This window comes from Zalophus californianus, chromosome 6 (genome assembly GCF_009762305.2).
Source record: "Zalophus californianus isolate mZalCal1 chromosome 6, mZalCal1.pri.v2, whole genome shotgun sequence".
Taxonomy (NCBI): domain Eukaryota; kingdom Metazoa; phylum Chordata; class Mammalia; order Carnivora; family Otariidae; genus Zalophus; species Zalophus californianus.
In genome coordinates, this window is record NC_045600.1 from 134,323,878 (window position 1) to 134,345,930 (window position 22,053).

The 22,053-nt window shown below is 42.5% G+C and overlaps 1 long non-coding RNA gene across 1 annotated transcript in view; it reads right to left on the minus strand.

Annotated features, from left to right (window-relative positions):
* Positions 1–203: 203 nt before the first annotated feature.
* LOC113909716 overlaps positions 204–22,053 on the minus strand; it is a 32,258-nt gene continuing 10,408 nt past the window's right edge. The window contains exons 2-3 of the long non-coding RNA XR_003515795.1: positions 12,042–12,144; positions 204–1,625 (exon numbers count right to left, since the gene is read on the minus strand). This is a non-coding gene — a long non-coding RNA (uncharacterized LOC113909716). The remainder of the gene's footprint in view (positions 1,626–12,041; positions 12,145–22,053) is intronic.

Sequence of the window (22,053 nt, forward strand, 5' to 3'; positions counted from 1 at the left end):
ATGGATCAGGTACTCGGGATGCAGTGAAGAAGTAATTGGGTGAGAGGGCCCGCTGGCTGATAGGCCACCGAGGCTAATTATTCTTTAGCACCAAATTGCATTTAATCACAACTTGGACTGTTTCCCTCCAAAGATGGCTGTGTTCATAATAGGGCCTTTAGCCCAATTTGTCCTTCAGGGCAAAGGACATTTTCAGTGTTTAATTGAAGACATACAAAAAAGTATAAGTGTGCAAACTTGGCTAAAACAGAGCATTTTTAAAGAATCAGAAAATGCTACTTTTACTTAAGAAATCACACATATTTGGGCTACACAGAGTGGTAATAATTATAATCATGATGACATTACCAGGAAGATGGGCTGCAGTGTCCACTAGGGCCTAGAAAGACAACCAACACACGAAGTAAGGAGAATCTCACCAACTGCGTTTTGGAGAATTGTGCCTTCTGTTCCCCAGAAAAATGGACCATCTGAGCCCTGTGAGTGCTGAATTCTGACTCTCCATAATAAGGAAAAAAATGAAGATAAATCTAAACTCCTAAACAAAGTAAATATTACCTTTGAAGGTATAAGCATCAAGCTGCTCATTAAGAAAGATAGTATTGATATCACTGGAGTTAATCAATTCATTTCATTGACCAGATAGACCTAGGTCTAAGCAAAGCAGAAGACAAGAGAACATACTGGAAAGAAAAACTGCTTCGGGATTCAGGTAACTCAGGTTCTAGTCCTATTTCTCACACTGACTAAATGTATGATGTTAGTTAATTCTCTTTACCAATTATGCTGGAAAATTGTTAAAGGAGCCCAAAGCTTGGGACCATTACCATTTGCATTGATAGGATTTTATTATTTTAAAAATCCTCAAATTTTGAATGCTATTTTTATCCCTAACTAAAATCAACCCCTGAATTTGGGAGGGTATGATTCCAACTCCTACCTCTCTTCTATCTAACATGTAGAGGGTACACTAGTCCAGAAGGACTTAATTAAGTATAAGAATCAGAATCTCCTGAAAATATTGTCAAATTCTCAAGCCAAATGTTATTCTAGATACCTTGAGTCTAGCACTTCTGGGGCTGGGGCCTTGGCACCTGTTTCTGGAAAACTCTCTCCACAGGGTTCTGAGACATGTTAAGAACCAAAGGCAGGATGAACTCTGGATGTCATCCATTCCCATCATCCTAGGGGTCTAGACCGCCTTGCCCATTAAAGTTCTCGACAGCTCACTTCCCTTCCTCCAAGATTGGTCCTGGAGCCCTCCTATTAGGAAGAACTTCACCAGGTATAGAGAAGGCCACTCTCTCACAGCAAGGTCAGGCAAATATCTGGTGTTGCCCTGAAAATGTTCAGTCTGAATGAGAACTGGTAGCAGGGAGCATTCTGTCCACATGTGTACATGCGTACATACACAGAGCTGCCAGGAAACATCACTCTGCTCCTCAACACTGTTCTGATGCTCAGTTCCTGGTCAATTAGAAGATCCAATGTCTTGTTCCACTGTGAGTAGGGATCTAGGACCAGATGACAGGAGGGCAACATGTGAACAATTCCGGAACATCCAAACAGGGCAGGAGTTATTTCTTTGCATCAGTGATACCAAGCCTGAGCTGCCCCTACTTATCCTGCAAGGAAAATGACAAGAGAATGATGGTGCCATTTAACCAAGGTAAATCGCTCCCGCTATGCAAACAAAGAAAAGACATGAAATGTTGAACCAGGGCTCTCTTTGTTAATACCGAACATCTGATACAGAAAGAGACATGAAGGACTAATCAGCAGAGAGAAGCCTGGGACTCTCACACCTCTGTCCATAACACATCAATCTTACCTGTTGTTCCCTGTTGAATGAATATTAGCCAAGCACCCATCTATGGGAAAGGGACACACACCCTTCCCAAGTAATCAAACTGGGAGAGGTTATTACATTTGAAAATAAAGTGACTCACAGTATTCAGGAACACAAAGAGGCATATGAGCTTGAAGTGCTCTAAAGTGGTCCTGACTACAGCAAACTCCACGGGCATGTGACACATTCAGTCACTCAGGGTGCCACTCTCAGAAGGCCCCACTGTTGGCTTCATGCTCTGTTGTCACTGTCTTAAAATTATTAATACTTTTTTTTTTTAAGTAGGCTCCATGCCCAGTGTAGAGCCCAACATAGGGCTCGAACCCACGACCCTGAGATCAAGACCTGAGCTGAGATCAAGAGTCAGAGACTCAAGGCACCTGGGTGGCTCAGTCAGTTGAGTATCTGCCTTTGGCTCAGGTCACCATCTTGGGGTCCTGGGATCGAGTCCCATGTGGGGCTCTCTGCTTGGGGGGGGTCGGCTTCTCTCTTTCCCTCCGCCCCTCCCCCAACTAGTGTACGTGCTCTCCCTCTTTCTCGCAAATAAATAAATAAATAAAATCTTTTAAAAACAAGAAAGAGTCGAGGCTCAACAAACTGAGCAACCCAGGCACCCTGAAATCATTAATACTTTTTTTAACATGGGGCCCATATTTTCATTTGCACTGGCCCCCAGAAATTACATAGCTGGTCCCAGTCATGGGAGTTGTTCAGAGGAATAAAACACTAAGGATTTTTTTTTTCAGTTTAAGTAATAAAAATTTACTGAGAATTCCTGGGATGGATATTTTTCACTAGATGAGATCTCAGCTCTTAGAATATGCAGCGTAAGCTAGGATGCCTGTGGAGGGGCTACTTTCACCATTAGCAGTTTGCACGACCAAGATGTGGACTCCAGGCTGACCAAACCCAAAGCCTGCGACCCCAAGGCTGGGAGGTAATGTGACCTCCTGAGACACAGAACGGCCAGCCACCCAGACTTAAGGTCTCCAGCTCTCTCTTAGTGGGAACTGGGTCTGCCAAGGCAGCAAACACCAGCCTTAGAAAATGACTCTGGCTGCCAGAGGGGAACCTGCTAACATTTCTACCCCACCTGGAACTGGGCAAAGAACCACACCACAATCAGACAACAGTTATATTCTTCTCTGCCAGATTAACTCCATTCCACAGCATTGGCCAACATGGCTCTCTCCATAAAGACCCACAGCCCTTGAGGGCTAACCACGGGAAAACCTGTGAGCACAAAGGTGGCTTGGGTGAAGGCAGTGGAGAGCTGGATGGGAATGCAGAGGCCCAGGCTCAGAGTGGAGATGAAGGTGACCAAGTCCGGGCTGATTCCGTTCCTCCTCTCCCCTTAGGAAGCATCTAAATATGAAACACAAACCTTGAGTCAAATTTATAAGGTCCATTCTGGGGAGAGTGGCAAGAAGAACATCTGATGAACACGAGAACCAGGGCTTCATGAGGAGGCATGGCGGCAGATGCCACACAGCATCACAAGAGCAAGAATGTGATGGTCACACGCTCCGGGGGAAGGAGAGTTGACATAACACCCCAAGTAGGCAATTCCTAGAAAGAAAGCTGCAGAACTCACAGCTCCTAGAAGGCGTTCCCCCTCACAGCTAACCATTTTGGAGGGCTCCATGTCAGGACTTGGCCCTGGAGCTACTTGCCCAAAAGAATGCCCCATGGCTACTACTGGAAAATGTCCTTGAGGTAACCCAGGGAGTATCCCCTTTCAGTGCATTTGAGCAAGAAGACACTGAAACGTCTTTTGAGACTCCTCCATAACGTTGCCAGATAGAATATAGGACGCCCAGTCAAATTGGAATTTCAGACACACAATGAATGGTTTTTAGTAGGAGGACGCAGTATTTGGGACATACTTATAATAAAAAATTACTTGTTACTTATCTGAAATTCAAATTTGAACACATGCCCTACATTTTCATTCGTTACATCTGGCAGTTCTACTCAGGGAAAGCAGCCTACTGTGGCCCTTGACTCTCCTCTCCCCTTGGCCCATCTCGTTCCTCAAGTCAGAGAACAGACTTGGACTCTAGTATGGCAGGATATTAAGCCTCTTGGATCCAGGCAGGAAAGGAATACACACACTTCTCTCCCTATCCCCATCAGTCATTGCCACACCTCCCCACCCAGTGTCTAGCGCATGCCTGCCGCTGAACTGTGACGCTACCCTCCTTGCTTCCCTCCCATGGAAGGGAAGAAACCAGTGCCCAGGGAGGGGCCACTCAACAGCCAAGGCATGACAAGCCACTGGCTACACCATTCATGCTTCTCGTCGCTCATTTCTTCAACAGTGGCATTAGAGACAAATGGATGGAAAAGACAGACAAAATCCCAGCTCACACAGCTCAAAATCTAGCTAAGGGAAGAGTCAAATGAATAAACAAGACATTTCCTAAAGTGGTGAGAGAGAAAATTAAACAGGTGATGCAACAAAGTGAAGGGGGGTGTGGGGTTGGGTGAGAGTGGAGGCTACTTTAAGCCCTGTCGTCAAGGAGGACACCCTGAGGAGGTGGCAGGCTGGAGCCTAAAGAGTCAAACATATACGTGGATCCAAGACAGACTGCTCCAGACAGGGAGGTTCCTAAGTGCAAAGACACTGGGGCAAGAAGAAGCTTAATAGCTTCTACCTTAATAGCTCTTCTACCTTAATAGCTCTTCTACCAAGAGCACAGTCCCAGGAAGACTGAAGACCAGCACATCTAGAGAAGGGAGAGAGGGAGCATTTACGGATGCAAGCAGAGGCCAGACAAAATGGAGGCTTGGGTCCCCAAGATATCCAAAACAACTATCTTCCTACACCTGAAAGACCAGCTCCCAGAGAACCCTTTACTTACCCCTTTCACAGGACCACATAAGTAACAACTGTAAGGTTGTTACAGTGCCCATTGCCTCACGGGGAAGGGAAGGGCCAGGCAACATCAAGGCATCTGATTCCATCCTGAGCTGCCATGGTCCTCACTCACTGTACCACAGCCTGCTTCCCGCCAGGCACTCTCCCGGCCCCCTACAGTCTCACCCCATTCCTCCAGCAGTCCTGAAGATGGGTGCTGCTTTCCCATGCTGCAGATAAGAGCACTGAGGCTCAAAGAGGTCAAGCTACAGAGCAAAGCCACCCACCCCTCAAGTAGCAGAGTCAAAGTTCTACAATCCATGCAAGTTTGTAGCTCCTAAGCTCATATTCTTTCTGCCAGGCTACACCACAATCCCTCTGCCCAGCCACAGGCTTTGACCCCACACCCTACAGGTCCCACTGTCCCCGTTAACCTTCACTGCTATTGGGTCCCACCACCTCCAGCAACCACCTCCTTCCCCCACCCCCGTGCCTTTTCAGGTCCAAGAACCTTAAAGCAATGGAAGAGTTGTTGGAGACAAAACAATGGTTTTCAATCACCTTTGAAACTTACTTTCCTCAACTCTTTCATGACCCAAGGTGGATCATTAATTTCATGCAATTTTAATGATGTGGTTTTTAGCTTTTACCACCTATCAAATGCACCATTTATATGTGAGCCAATTTGCCTTGGTGAAGGATCTTATCTCTCCCACCAATGATGTCCCCAACCCGAGGATGCTTCCCGAGGGCTGATGGAAGAAACACTCTCAGCCTCCGTACGAGCTGCTACCTGACCAGGTGCCGAGAAACTGGAATAAAGTAGGCTACTGGTGGTGATCCGTCCATATAAGGGGTGGGGATGCAGAAACCTCATTCTACGATGTCACTGTGTTCTCATCACAATGGGCCCATTTGCTTGGTGCTTTTGTGTCCTAAAGTTTATCAGCTGCAGTCTGACAGAAAGAGCACAGTTCTCAAATCAGCACACACGGACGCGTGTCCCCACTCTGGCCCGGTGACAACCCTCGAGTCTGTTCCACGCACGGAGCCTTACTTCTCACCGGCCAATAATAATAGCAGCTTCCTTCCCTGGGCCAGGGCACTGAGCTATCGTGGGCTAGACTCCACGTGCCTTATGCCTGAAACTTACGAAAACTCTCCCAGGTGTTATCTGCTATTTTGCCCCCGTTTTAAAGATTAAGAAACTGAGTCTCCAGAAGATGAAGTAACTTGCTGAGGGTCTCCTACTGAAAAGGTAAATGAGCCAAGTTTCAAATCAGGGTCAGTTGGCCAACCAAGTCCAACCCCTTCTCAAATTCATGACCTCCTTTACAGAGCCTTGCAGACGCCAGGCTTTGGAGAGAAACAGAGGCACACACAGGGAAGGGGGGAAGAGCTATAGTAAAGGAGCCAGAGGAGGCCTGCCTGGTCCTCTGAGGCCAGATCCCGAGTAGTGGATCCCCATGTATGGGACTAGCCTGCAAGCAGACCCTGCGTACGTGGGGCCCACCCTCCACAGACGGCCTGAGCCGGCCATGCCAGCACCGCCACCAGGCGGACTCCCAGGCCTTTCTATGGCCTTCTTCTGCGAGATCGGCAAACACGCTTCCCTGAACATGGCCGGGCCCACAGAGGGTCCCAGGACTCCGTGCAAGGGAGACGGCAGTCAGAACTCCTAACGCGTCCGCTTGGGCTGCAGAAGTCCTGCCAGACCAATAAACTACTCTGTTTCTCGTTGCTCTTCATTTAGAATTCATTATGTCTCTCTTTCCATGAAAGATAAACCAAGAGCTGCCCTTCACAGCTGTTTTCTCCGCGGTCATTCTTCTCGCCGCCCAGCTACTCTTTCTTTGGGGATTTGAGCGATGTAATGTTAGTCCTATCAATTTCATTCAGTCCCTCCAAGGTAGTCTACCAGGACTGGGGAGGCAGCCTAGCTGAATGCCCTTAACTGTTTGTGCACTGTGCAAGCCAGAGGGGGCAGGGAAGGAAGGACATAGAGAGCAAGGTTCCAAAGAAGAAGAAGAAAAAAAAAATACCTTCTGGCACTGAATCTGTGGAAAGTAGACAAGGAAGAATGAGGATGGCAGCAACTAGGAGTGTGCAAATCGACTTAGAGCAGACCAGGGCCAGTGGGCAGCTTACGGTGGCCCGCCTCCAATGGGACACTCAGCCTTAGAAACACAAAGAGTAGATTCACCCGGCAAATTATTTGCTTGTCAAGAGGGAGTCCACTCTTTCGTATTTTACGTAGCTCTATCTGGCCATTTCATTGTACATAGGCTTCGGAGGCCCTATATGCATGACGGAAAGCGTTCCTACACCATGGGTTGGGGGTGGGGAAGATAGACCTGGCGTTCCTGAGAATTGAGTGAAGTGGTCAGCATTTGACAAGCATTAACTCACAGCAACCCTGAAAGGCAGACACACTGATCACCAGTTTTCAAGAGGGTGAACCGGGGCTTCTTGGGGTTTTGCTAACTTGCCAAAGACCATGCAACTGAGAAGTAAAGTGGCTAGGTTTAGAATCTAGGTGAAACTAGTGGTTCTCAAACCAGGGTGACTTTGTTCCCTGGGGAACACCGGCAATGTGTGGAGATACTTTTCATCATCATGGCTGGGGCGCTGCTACCAGTGGCTAGTGGGTGGAGGCCAGGGATGCTGCTAAACATCCTACAATCCACAAGACAGCCCCTGCAACAAGGAATGATCCACCCCATATGCCAATCAGGTCATGGTTGAGAAAACTGGGTCCAACTGACTCAAAGTCCACATAGCCACAAGGATTGTGGGTGCCACTGAAGAAACAACACAAATCATTCAAAATAATTGTCAAAATTGCACATGATGTTTGATAATTTTCATTTCTGATCAGGGCAGCCCTGGTGCCTCCCCTGTTTAATGGGGCACATGGTGAAGAGAATTTCCAAGGCTCCCCAGATGGTTTCCATACATAATTATAATGGTTTGTCTCGTAGAAACCGTGCGGACAAATCCTTAGGCAAAGCCTTGAGATTTCATCTCCAAGCTCTTCCCTGGCCTGAATTAAATTTTCTCAACATGTGGCATTTTTTAAATGGTGGGGGGGGGGGGGACAAACAACCCTCCCTGCATGGAAAATGAAACATTTTCAGGTGTGGCCAAGGAGACCTCACCCAGAACTCTTCAGAAGCCTCTGCGCTTTATCAGCCCTGCAGGCTTGAGTCAGCCTGACGGTTGCCCAGGCTCTCCTTCCTCAGCAGCCCATGCACCCCCGCGCAGGTGTGGAGCTACCGGGGCATGTCTTTCTCTCCTTGGAGGAAACTGCCAACTTAGAGACTAGGAAGAAAAATCACCTGGAAAGAGATTAAGGTTGGAGAGAGGAGTACTCACACAGATGTCTGGAAATAGAAGGGCCTATCCAGTGAGGTAAGCCACACACACCTATGTGATCTAATCCCCTCCACACCTAAAACCCCACAGAGCACTTGTTAAAGTCAAACCCCCATCCTGGCAAAAGGGGGGGCCCTTCTTGATTGGGCTCCATGCAGCCCACCCCAGATCCCCCCATACAGACTGCCTCCCGGCCCCCTGCAGGGCCTTTGGCCATGCTGTGACTCTCTGGAAGGTTCCTTGAGCCACCCTGATTCATACGCCTGGGCCGTCAACATTCTTTCTTCCGTGTTCCTATAGCACTGGGGTTTTCCGCGGTCGTAGTGCTGGGTTCAGCTCCCTGCCAGAAGCTTACGTTCCTCGGGCACAGAGCCTTCCCCTTACACATTTCCGTCCCCAGCCCCGGCAGATGGTGGAGCTACTTTAGGAAGATGCCTGAATGAAGAAGGGGCCATGGGGACTTGTCACAACTGGTGACAGATACCAAATACTAACTCGATGACACTTTCATGTCAAGAGGCTTGGGAGTCAGAAAGCTTAGGCTCACACCTCAGCGACACCACTTACCTTATGCCTGTGACTTAACCTCTCTAGCCCTCAGTTTCCTTATCTGCAAAATGGTAGATGAAAAGCAATGCTCATCTCGTAGGATTACAGTGAGGATCAATGAGATCATGCATATAAAGCATTTAATCAGCACTAGGCCTGCAGAAAACACTCCATTTCAAAAAGAAAAAAAAGCCTCCTTTTTAGGGAAAGATGACCCCATGGACAGTAAGAGGCATTTTGCTTTAGTTCCACATCCATGAACAGAGAATTCAACAGACTCACCCAGAACCCCAAAGCCCCCCTCTCCTTCGCCACCCAGGGGAGAGGGGTTTGCAACAGGGTTCGGCGCGCTGCCTGTGGCCGGAGCTTGGCTCTCAGATGCCCTCAGTAACCAGCGGCTGACTGAAGGAAAGAGAAGGTCCCACACGTTTTCTAGCAAGGGCAAGCCAAATGTGAGCAACGACTGGGGTAGCTGAGACATGGGGGGGGGGGGGGGGGGGGGCCGGGGGGGGCGGGAAGCCACAAAAATGGGCATGATCTGTCCCAGAAGAAAGAGAACCTTATGTCCTTCAAAGACATGGCTCATTCCTCGGGCGTCACCAGTTTCCCGTGAAGCAAGCCATTCCATCTCTGTTCAAGGGAATGAGTTGAAGCAAGACTACAAAACGCTGTCTCTGGAGTCCTACTGTACCCCTTCCCTCTTCCTCCCTCGCCTGTGTCCCAGCCACCCCTGCCTGCCCTGCTCCCTGAGACCACCTTCTCTGGTATCCGCCAGCTTCTCAGGAGTGCTTAGGGGGAGGCAGGGGGATGTAACCAGACCAGGCAGGTGATGCTATCCGCTGCCCCCGGTGACTGGCACTTTGACTAAAAGCCTCCTCCCCCCTCCTCCTGCACTGTGATTGAGTTTCCCCCTCCCGGCCCCCACCCACCCCTCTCCTTAGAGGCGGTGTCTGTGCCAAAGCGCCAGGAGCTCACCGCCCCCACCCCCCCCGCCAGCCTTGCACCTGCAAGTGTGAACCAGCCAGCTTGTCTGAATTAGGAAATCTCTCCCAGTTGGGCAGGCAGCCCTGTCAGCCCTGGGCGGGCTTGAGAGAGGGACCAGAGGGACCTGCCTGCGGGCAGTTCTATGTCCTGAATCCCTGGGATTCTGGGGTTCAAATGCCCCGGGAGGAGAGAGAAGCCTTCACACGGACCTCTCCACTAATAGATCTCTGGGCCGTGCTAAAGGCAGTCCTCAATGCTGGGATCTGAAGGAAGCAGGAGGCTCAGCGAACACAGAGCAGCCCCAGAAAAATGGTGATGAGGGTGGGGAGGGAGACCAGTGCTCTCAGAGGAGCTGGGGCCCTAAAAGTGTTGCCAAGAACCCCCTACTGCTGATAATCCTCAGGCAAAGGAAGCCTCAGGGAGAGAGGGTTGCCCAGGACAGAAACAAAAAGCAGAAACCTCTGCTTTCAACCTTCCCCCAAAAGGCTAAAGAAGCTGTACCATCAGATACAATGTTTGCTTCTTACCATTTCCCCCAGGCTCCTCATGCCAATGGACTTGTCAGCCAGCCGGTGTGGCCACTTAAAAAATGGCTTAGCCCAAGCTAAATCACTGCTGAGGACGACTTCAGCACAGCCTTGCTTTATTCGCCAAAGGCAGCTCAGCAGCAATCCACCCAAATTTCAACAGAAAACCTCGCCATTTCATAAACCCGATGTCTCATTTTATTTCCACACAATAATAAATTTAGAACTGACGCTTCCAAGGAGAAAATAAACCACCATTTGTTGAGATCCTGCCGTGTGCTGGCCCATCACATGACACCACCTCATGGAAACCGCACATTGCCTGGGGTGGGGGAGGGGGGATTTCTCTCTCTCCCCATTAACCCCAAAATTTCGTGGCAACCTGGGAATTGCTTTCCCCTCTGCTGCCGACAGCAGGCACTGAGCACCATCAGTTTTACCTCCCAAATAGTTCTTGATTTTATGCCACCCCCCCCCCCCGCCGTCTAACTTCTACAACATTTCAAAACACAGCATGATCACCCCCTCCTCCAGGTGGCCCGCAAAGAGGTAGATTCTCCTTTGTGCGCCCTGCCCACAGCGTTGATTGTATTTTCTTTTTATTCTTTCTGTCAAATACTATTTTATTTTATTTTAGTATCTGCAGCCCTCTCTGTGCTGCACAGCTGGGATAAGTAAGGAAACTATGATTTACAAAAGTGAACAGTATGTGCAACCCCCGGGCCCAGATCCTCACTGGGGCTGACTGCTGCAAAGCCTCAGGGTTCATGTCCTGTGTGAAGCCCAGCGTGATTCTTAACCTCCCCGTCCACAGGCTACTGGAAGGAGTCGGTGGTTCTGTGAAATGTCCCCTAGGCTGCAAACTGCAACCTCAAACACACACTCGGGAACCAACGGCACCCCCGAGCAACTGTTAAACTGTATCCTAGTGCACGTGCTGTAATTCAGCAACAGTGTCGATTAAGAAAGTTTTCATAGGCTATCCTACAAAGGTAATCAACATTGTTTCTGAATTGCAAGTGATTAATTCATAGAATTTTAGCTCCCGAAATGTTCTCCCGGCTTAATGAATTTGACTTGAACAGGATTCGCTTGACTGATCTTCATAAACATCCTACACAGTGATATTATTACCATGCCCGCTTTAGGGGTAAGGAAAGGGAAGCAAAGAGTAAGTGACTCATCCAAATTCACAGGATTTAAAGCCGCAGAGTTTAGCTCCGAAGGTCCCTTAACCTCTATGCAAAATTTCACCTTCCTAAGATGTTAATAAAGTTTATTCAGAAGAAGCCTAGAAAATGTTCTCTGGAAAGGATCCAAGATAAAATCTAATATAGCTTCCACTAAATTTGGATGAGAAAAAGCAGGCCCTCCTTCATAACCTATTTACTCTTAGTTTATACGTTAATTCTAACAAGTTGCCTTGCTTCCTGATCAACACACACAAAATGCAGGAAACTATAAAGAGTCAAGAAAGCTGTTATATAATAGCTAACAGCCTAATATATCAGGGAAAAAGAAAATCAACATATAATGGCGGGCTGAAGATGCACAGCAGTGGGGATATTTATACAAGGACAAAAGCTCTAGAGTCACTCAGCACAAAACCTGATTGATGTCCATCACCATGACCTCCCAGTATCAAGAATATAGCAAGTTATGTTATATTCTATTGAAGAAGGCAGGCATGAATGTACAAAACACACTTGACAAAGATTTCCATCAACAAAGTTAAGATACAAAAGAGTTTTTAAGAGAGTGAATTTGTGGATTATAATCATAGAATTCGATATATGCCATATAACATATGTTGTAGAGAATTAAATAAAAATAAAACTTACATGGATGATGATTTTCTAGACAAAAAAAAAAAAAGAAAGTATTTAGGGTCAATTACCTGAAGTCTTCATCTGGGCTAACATTTAATGAAGATTGCTAGGCTGAAAAGAAAGTTTCATCCAAAAGAAATGGTCTACATAGCTCACTGCATCTCTCAGTACCTATAAAAGTAGATAAGGAAAAAGAACAGCTTGATCAGGCAGGGAATTTCAAGAAGCTTGTGAAGGGGAGCATCACAGCATATATGTGGAGGGGATTCCAACCCTTACTGGATGATTCTGGTCCTAGTGGTCAGTGGCATCTTAGTATGTTCATTTTTAGGTATCAAAATTTATGGAAATTTTGAAATAGAACTTATGACAAAAATACCTGGCAAATATGCGTGAGGGAAACTGGAAAAGGGGGTGAACCAGAGGGAAAGGATTAACAGCTGGATTGTGAAGCACTATGACGGCTTTTGTAGGACAGTTTGATCCTTACCCGTGTTTTTGCAGACTTAACCCTGAAGATAGATAAGGGTTTTTTAGGACCTCCATGTACTCATTTCTGATACAAGAATGTTCTGAGCTCAGTGTTCTTGGCTTTTACAGTTGTCCACTGTACCACTTGTATTTTACACTTTAGCTCCATTATAGGATGGAAACTGGTCACTGATTGTTACAGGGGTTTTATACCAAAATAGAATTTAATCTGAGAGGCCCCTCCCTGCCATCTCCCCACCTTCCCTCAGCCCTTCCTCCCCATCCCAATGGCTTCTCCTGCACTGATCTGGCCTCTACTCACGTCATCTTTTCATCAACCTTAAACCACAGCGCACCCCATCTGGTAATTGGGGACATTGGAAACAACATCTGAATATTCCAGATTCCCTGGTACTTTTAAATTAAAAATTGAGGAACACCTGGGTGGCTCAGTCAGTTAAGTGTCTGCCTTTGACTCAGGTCATGATCCCAGTGTCCTGGGATCGAGTCCCGTGTCAGGCTCCTTGCTCAGCAGGGAGCCTGCTTCTCCCTCTGCCTGCCTCTCTCTCTCTCTCTCTCTCCCTCCCTCTCTGACAAATAAATAAATAAAATTTTAAAAAATAACTAAATAAATAAATTTGAAATTGATTAACAAAATAGGATATGTATATACCCAAAATACGCATAAGAGACAAAGAACCCTAAACTAAAGAACATCCATAGACTCACCTCCTAGTTTCAGAAAATGAACAACAAAATGGTCTCTGAAATCCCTTTCGGTGCTTTTGAGATACCGTCCATTCCTTCCTCACCAATGTAGCCATTATGCTGAATTTTGCTGTTCTGTATCATTTTACCACATTGTTTATATGCATACTGGCAATTTCATTTTGCATGTTTTTAAATTTTAACGACGTGAATGATAACAGTATATATTCTTTTTTCACTTGCTTTTTTTTTTTTTTTTTTGTACCTCAATATTACTTTCTTGGAGTTCAACCAGGGTGCTGCACTTAGCTATAATTCGTGCTGTAAAATATGCCATCATATGACTATCCACACATCCATCCTATTATTGATGAAATTAGAGTTATTTTCAACTTTTGTTATTACACATACTGCTGTCATGAACACTCTTGTTTATTCTCTTGGCTCACACATGCAGGAATTTCTCACAAAACGCTTCCTCTCCCATTACTGTAGAATGTTCTAATTTTCTCCTTGTCTAGTCCCATGGGGTTTTATTATTTTCTTACATAGTCAAAGATTGCTTATATTAAGCCACATATTTATATACCCTTAATTTGCTCTTATATCTCAAATCTTCCACCTGGAATCATTTTCTATCTGCTTATGTTATGTTCTTGATAGTTTACTAATTCAGGATACATCTATTAGGGGAAAAAAGTTTGTGTTTATGTTTGTATGAAACATCTTTCATTTCTCCACCATTTTTATAAAAGATACTTTGCTGGGTATATAATTCTAGTTTGTCAATTGCTTTTCCATAGCCCACAAACTTATATTTTTTTTCTGTTGTCATTAAGTAGAAGTCTGACTGTCATTCAAGATACTCAATACATTCTCTCATGCTTCTTAAAGATTCCTCTGTCTTAGGTAATACCTAATTTTTCTGAGATGTTTCTAGATGCAGGTTTGTTTTCTTTTGCTCAGAATTCATCTGGATTCTCATTGTCTGTGCATTGATTGTCTTTCAAAGTTCTCGAAAATTGTTAACCATGTCAAATATTGATGCTCTCTGATTTTTCTCTTCTCCTTCTGAAACTTGAATGAGTAAGACCTATACCGGAAGATCTCAGCCTATCCTGCATGTGTATATGTAATCAGCATTAGTGAGGTACAATTTATACACAATAAGATTCACCTACTGCATGTGCATCTTTCAGTGAGTTTTGAAAAATGTACACAGTTGTGTGACCGCAATCATGAGAATTACAGAATATCCATCACCACCAAAAAGTTTGTGGCCCTTTGCAGTTAATCCCCCACTCTGCCCCTTGATGCTTTGAAGCCCACTGATCTGCTTTCCATCACTATCGTCCTGCCTTTGATAGAATTTCACAGAAAGGGAAAATTTCATATACTATATATATTCTTTGTGTCCATATTCTTTTCCTTACCATTATGCTTTTATCTATGTCATTGTGTATATCAGTGGTTCCTCTTAACCTTTTTATTTGAGAAGAATCCCTTTTCATGGTTATACTACAACATGTTTACCTATTCACGCATTGATGAACATGTAGGGGTTTGGTAGTTTTTAGCTATTATGAAAACAGCTGCTCTGAACATTCAAGTACAAATCTTTGTGTGAATACATGGTTCCATCTCCATTGGGTAAATAAACTGTTTTTCCAGACTGCCTGTGCCATTTGGCATTCCCACGGTCATGTATGAGAATTCCGGTTGCTACATAGCCTTACCAACACTTGCTATGGTCAGTCATTTTAATTTTAGCCATTCTAATAATGCATAGTGGTATTTCATTTCATTATGGGGTTTTTTTTAAAGATTTTATTTTTAAGTAATCTCTACACCCCATGTGGGGCTCAAACTTACAACCGGAGATCAAGAGCCACATGTTCTACCTACTGAGCCAGCCAGGTACCCCATTTCATTATGGTTTGATTTTGCATTTCCCTAATACTAATAATGTTCAGCATCTTTTCATGGGGTTATTTTCCAATTGTACATCTTCTTTGGTGAAATGTGAATTCAAACTTTTGTCCATTTTTTAATCATGTTTTTCTTGAGCTGTAAATGTTCTTAATTTATTCTGCATACAAGTACTTCATTGTTTGGCACGTATTTTCTCCAGTTTATTGATTGCCTTTATGTTTTCTTAACAATGTCTATTTAAGAACCAAAGCTTTTAATTTTGATGAAATGTGACTTATTATTTTTTTCTTTTATGGTTTTATGTCCAAACTATGACTTCTTTGACTACTCCAGGATCACAAAAAAATCTGCTATTTTCTTCTAGATGTTTTGGGATCTTTACTCTTATATCTAGATTTGTTTTCTGCTTTGAGTTGATTTGGTGCACACTGTGACATAAGAGCCAGGGTTCACTTTTTTAATATGGATATCCAGTGGTTCAAGTAAGCATTGCCAAAAAATTGGTCCTTTCCCCATTAAATTACCTTGGCAACTTTGTAAAAAATTAACCAAATGAGTAGGTCTATTTCTAAAATCTCTTTTGTGTCTTATTATTCTCTATGTGTATCCTTATGCCAATGGCACACTGTTGACTACTATAAATTTAGAATCAGTCCTTAAATCAGATTGTAACATTTTCCCCCCTTTGTTCTTTTTCAAAATTGTTCAACGTGATTTGTATGTTCCACATAAATTTTAGAATTTGTTTCTCAACTTCTATTTTTGAAAAAGCTTGCAGCGACTTTGAGGTTGCAAAGAACATACAGATAGGTCAAATTATCTCTAAGTGCTTTATATATTGATAATATTTTAAATATTTTTTTAATTTCCATTTCTGATTGTGCATTGCTAGTATGTAGAAATACAATGGATTTTTTTGTTTCCAGGGACCCTGCTAAACTCACTTACTAATTCTAGTAATATCTCTACAAATTCCCTAGGTTTTTCTACATAAACAACTTTTTTTTAAAGATTTTATTTATTTATTTGAGAGAGAGAGAATGAGAGAGAGCACGAGAGGGAAGAGGGTCAGAGGGAGAAGCAGACTCCCTGCTGAGCAGGGAGTCCAATGTGGGACTCGATCCCGGGACTCCAGGATCATGACCTGAGCCGAAGGCAGTTGCTTAACCAACTGAGCCACCCAGGCGCCCTACATAAACAATTATGTTCTCTGTGAATAAGGACAGTCTTATTCCTTTATTATCAGTCTGTGTAACTTTTATTTCCTTGCTTTGCCTGGTCTACACTGGCTAGGACCTCCAGAATAATACTGAATAAAAGTGACGGTAAGAATGAATAGCCTTATCTAGTTACCAGTCTTAGAAAGCATTCACTCTTTCACCATTAAGTATGATGTTAGCTGCAGGGATTCTACGATAGATACCCTTTATCATGTCGAGAAAGTTCTCTTCTGTTACTAGTTTCCTAAGAATTTTTATCATGAATCTATATTAAACTGTATCAATTTTTTCAGTATCTATGGAGATGACCTTTCTTTGTGCTCTGTTAATAGAATGAATTACAATGTTTTTTTGAATGTTAAACCAACCACGTATTCTTGGCACGAGGTCCATGTGGTAATGATGTCTTATTCTGTTTATATATTGCTAAATTTGATTTTCTAAAATTTGTTAAGGACATTTGCATCTATGTCCATGAGGGGAATCAATCTGTAGTTTACTTTTCTTGTGATGAATTGATATTGTTTGGTCTTGAGGTCATGCTGGCCTCATAAAGTGAGTGAGGAGCTGTACCCTCCTATTTGCTTAACAGTTTGTGTAGAATTGTTCACTAAAGTAGACAGAGAAGCCCCTCTGGGCCAAGAATTTTCTGTGTAGGAAGGTTTTTCACCATAATTATTTAACAGATATAAAACTGTTCAGGTTACTTATTTCTTCTTCAGTGAGCTCTGGTAGATTGCATCTCTCTAAGAATTTGTCCATTTCATAGAAGTTGTTGAATATGTTGGCATAAAGTTATTCACGGTATTATCTTATTATCCCTGTACTCTTTGCAGGATCTCTGTCAATGTTTTATCATTCCAGACATTGACTTGAGTTTTTAATTTTGCTTCTTGATCGCCCTGGCTGGTGTTATATCAGTTTTATTTTTCTTTTCAAAGAACCAGCTTTGGTGTTATTGGTTTTTAGATTTATCGGTTTTATTTACCTTTTCAAAAAACCAGATTTGGGGTTTATTGATTTTTCTCTATTGTTTTTCTATATTATAGATCTCTGCCTATAATATTTCTTTTTTTATTCTGCTCACTTTGGGTTTCCTTTGTTCTTAAAATTTCTATTTTCTTAAAGTGGATAGTTAGATCTTTGATTTTGGAACCTTTCATTGTTTTCTAATAAAAATATATTGGTTTTGCTAGAGCTGCCATAGACCATAGAGTGGGTGGCATAAGCAACTGAAATTTATATTCTCACAATTCTGGAGGCTGGAAGATCAAGATCAAGGTGTAAGCAGGGTTGGTTCTGAGACCTCTCTCCTTGGCTTGCAGATGACTGTCTTCTCCCCATGTCCTCACATGGTCTCCCCCTGTGTGTCTGTGTCCTAATCTCCTCTTCTTGATCTATTGGATTAAGTCCCACTCTAATGGACTCATTTTAACTTAATTACCTCTTTACAGATACTATCTCCAAATATGGTCAAATTCTGAGGTATACAAGATTAGGACTTCAACCTATGAACTGGAATGGGTGGTGGGGAGGAGACACAATTCAGCCCACAGCAATAAGTATGCAATGCCACACATTTCTCTCCAAATGTTTTAGCTGCATACCTCAAATTTTGATATGTTGTATATTTTGATATTTTGATATGTTTTTTTTAATTCTGTTCAGAACAAATTCAAATTTCCCTTGTGACTTTGTCCTTGACCCACGGTTTATTTAGAACAATTTTGTTTACTTTCCAAATATTTGGAGAATTTTTTTCAGACATCTTTCCCTTTCTTATTTGTAGTTGCATGTTCTGTAGGCAGAAAATGCACTTTGTATGATTTCAATGCCTTAACTTTATTGAGAGTTGTTTTGTTCAGTATTATGGTACATCTTGGGGAATGTTCTTCATACACTTGAAATTAATGTATGTCTTTCTGGTTTTGATGATTTATAAGTGTCACTTGGAGCACATTTGTTGATGGGGTTGTTCAAGTCTTCCATATCTTTATTGATGTCCTGTCTACTTGTTCATTCAGTTCCTGAAATATTAGTATTGAAATCTCCAACAATAATCATGGATTTATATATTTCTCCTTTCAGTTCTAATAGTTTTTGTATAATGTATTTCGAAGCTCTGTTCTTATGAGCATGCACATTTGAGATGTTATATTATCCTGATGAGAGGACTGCTTAATCAATATGAAAATGACCCTCTTTATCACTGGTGATATTCCTTGTTCTGAATTTTACTTTATCTGATATTAATATACCAATCCCAGTAGTCTGATTAGTGTTTGCACAGGATATATTTTTCCATCCTTTTGCTTTTAAACTCTCTGTATCATTATATTTGAACTGTGTTTCTCACAAACAGCATATAATCAGGCATTGTTTTTGTTAATCCATGACTATCTCTCTTTTGATTAGAGTGTTTACATCATTTACAGCTCATGTAATTATTAATACAGTTGACCTTAAATCTGTCATCTTGCTATTTGTTTCTTATTTATTCTGTCTGCATTTTGTTTCTATCTTTATTCTCTCCCTGCTTCTTTTGTTATTTTTATGCCATTTATGTCCACTTTTGGTTCCTTACCTTTGGCTCTTTGATTTTACTTTTTTTTTGGTTGCTGTAGGGTTTACAACATCCATCTTTAGCTTAGCACTGATCATCTTTAAATAATGTTATAACACATCACTTATCATGCAAGAACCCTACAACAGTATATTTTCTGCTCTCTTACCCTTATGCAATGGCTGTCACCTCTTTAAATATATACTGTAAACCAGAGTATCTGGGTGACTCAGTCAGTTAAGCATCTGCCTTCAGCTCAGGTCATGATCCCAGAGTCCCAGGATGGAGTCCCTCATCGAGTCCCTCCATCAAGCCCCTCACTGGGCTCCTGCTCAGCAGGGAGTCTGCTTCTCCTTCTCCCTCTGCTCCTCCCACCCACTCGTGCTCTCTCTCTGACTCTCAAATAAATAAGATCTTTAAAAATTATATACTGTAAACCTAACAATGCATTGTTACTTTTTTAAAAATATTCTTTTAAGTAATCAAAAATGAGAAATATCTTTTTACTTTTTTTTATAGTTTTCCCATCTTTTTCTGGGACTCTAGTTATACTTATTTTAGACCAGTTGGCATTTTCCCACATATCATTCTCTGTTCCCTTTTTAGGAGGAAGGTGTCTTTTATTTGTTCTCTGTGTATTTCACCTTGAATAGTCTCTAACACCATGTATTCAGGTTCACTGTTCCTTTCTTCCACAGCGTCTAATCTTCTATTAACCCCACCCAGTCTATAATTTTTCCTTTCAGAGATTTTTCATTTCTTAAAGTTTCATGAGTCTTTTTTCTATCTTCCATTTCTCCCCTCAACATGCTCATGTTTTCCTCTACTTTCTTGAACACATGGAGTGTCATCGCTGTTTTCATTGTCCTTCTTTGCTATTTTTATCATCTCTGTCATTTGGGGATGTGTTTCTACTCAATAACTTTTATCTTGGCTATGGTTCATATTTTCCAGCTTCTTACATGCCTGTCAAATTTGATAGGATGCCAGACATTATAAAATTTAAATTGTTGGTTGCTGAATTTTTTTTCCTTTAAATATTGTGGATTGTAGGGGGCACCTGGGTGGCTCAGTTGGTTAAACGGCAAGACTCTTTTTTTTTTTTAATTTTTATTCTGTTAGTCACCATGATAGGTATTAAGGAGGGCACGTAATACATGGAGCACTGGGTGTTATACAAAAACAATGAATCATGGATTGCTACATCAAAAACGACCAGACTCTTGATATCAGCTCAGGTCATGATCTCAGTGTTATGGGATCAAGCCCTGTGTTGGGCTCCACATGCTCAGTGCAGAGTCTACTTGAGATTCTCTCTCCCTCTCCCTCTGCCCCTCCCCCTCCTTCTCTCTCTCACTCGCTCTAAAATAAATAATTAAAAATAAATCAATTTCATGGGTTGTATTCTGGTTTATAGTTAGGTTTCTTGGAATCAGTCGCATCCTTTGAAAACTTGCTTTTAGGCTTTGTTAGGGAAGGTGCAGGGTAGCCTTTAGTCTAGCATTAATTTAGATCCATTATTAAGGTGATGCCCTTTTGAGGACTTATCTGATGTCTCATGTATCATGAGGGCTTTCCACTCATGAGGGCTTGATGGGAACCAAATTATTCCAATCCTTGTTGAGGCTAGGAGTTCTTTCTGCCTATTGCTCAATGCCTAAAAACTTGTTTCATAAAATCTTGTGTTTTGCCTGGTCTTCTAGTTGGAAAAGTATAAAAATCTGGTACCTGTCACTCAATTTTGACTGAAAGCAGAAATATCTAACCCTTGAGTTTCAAATTTCAATTACTTTTAACTTCTATAATATCTGATTCTTTTATAAACCTTTTTGTTCTGTATTCAGGTTCAGGTTGCTCTTTTATATTTTGAAATTTAACAGATTTTTTTTTCACATCTGATAATTTCAACATCTGAAATCTTCAAGAATCTGATGTTTCTCTGTGCCTGCTGGCTTTCACTCAAGGGGTTCGTTTCTTTGTGTGTTTTGTAATTTTTTTTATTGTGAGTTGCTGATTTTTTTCCCAGAATTTAATTGAGAATGAGGATAAATTCTTCCAGATGGAATCAGTGTTTGCTTCTGCCAGGCATTTATGAAAATTGCCAGAATCACTTAAGCTAAAGTTTGAGAAAATTGAGATTTTTGTAGACTTCTCAGGTGGCAGGTTTGGGAGGCTGTAAACAGGCAAAAGGTCTAGCTTGTTACAATTTTTCAGGGAATATTCCCCTCTCCTCAATTTTATTCCAAGTTTTATCTCCCATGGTTATTTTTTGCACTCCCCTGCTGATGTGGGAGGTGGGTTTTTGCCCTTAAAATGATATATTTCTTTAGAATCCCAACTGTATGGAGGGTGTCTCCTATTCAGAACTCCAACTTGCATGGATGTTGAGTACTGAGTCCTACCCATGACATTTGAAACTATACAAGCAATGCCTAAGCCAATACCTAAATCAAAAGCCAGATAATAGAGGTGCCTGGGTGGCCCAGTCGGTTAAGCATCTGCCTTCAGCTCAGGTCATGATCCTAGGGTTCTGGGATCAAGCCCCGCATTGGGGGGGGGGGGGTGTGTCTTTGCTCAGCAGGGAGCCTGATTCTCCCTCTCCCTTTGCTCCTCCCCCTGCTTGTACTCTCTCCCCAAATAAATAAAATCTTTAAAAATAAAAGCCAGATAATGAGTTCCACTTACTTTTCAAAGGTACCACTTTCATTTTATTTTCGCTTTATGTTCTTTAATATTTTGTGTCATCATGTATGCATTTGGGATTTTTAAAAAATATATTTGGTCCAATATTTCTGTTTTCAGTGACAGAGACTGTCTAGGTGCCTCTTTCATCATACTGGCAGAAACCTAAGCATCACCATATTCTCAATTTTGACTGTAGTGTGTTTAACAAAAATATTTCAATGAAGTCAATTTTAGCATCCTTTTCTTTTACATCTGCTATAATTGCTTCATAGTGAATGATCTGGAAAAAAATTCATCACTTGTTTGTCTAATATTTTATAGCTCATTATTTATATATACCTATTTAATCATTTGGAGTTTATTTTCTGAAAGATCCAAATTTATGTTTTTCAAAATAGTTAACCATTCATCTTGGCACTTTACAGTGAGCAATTTGTTTCTAGTTTGTGCTATTATCTGTATATCCTTAATTGTCATATAAGCTGTTTTCTGTCCCTGCAC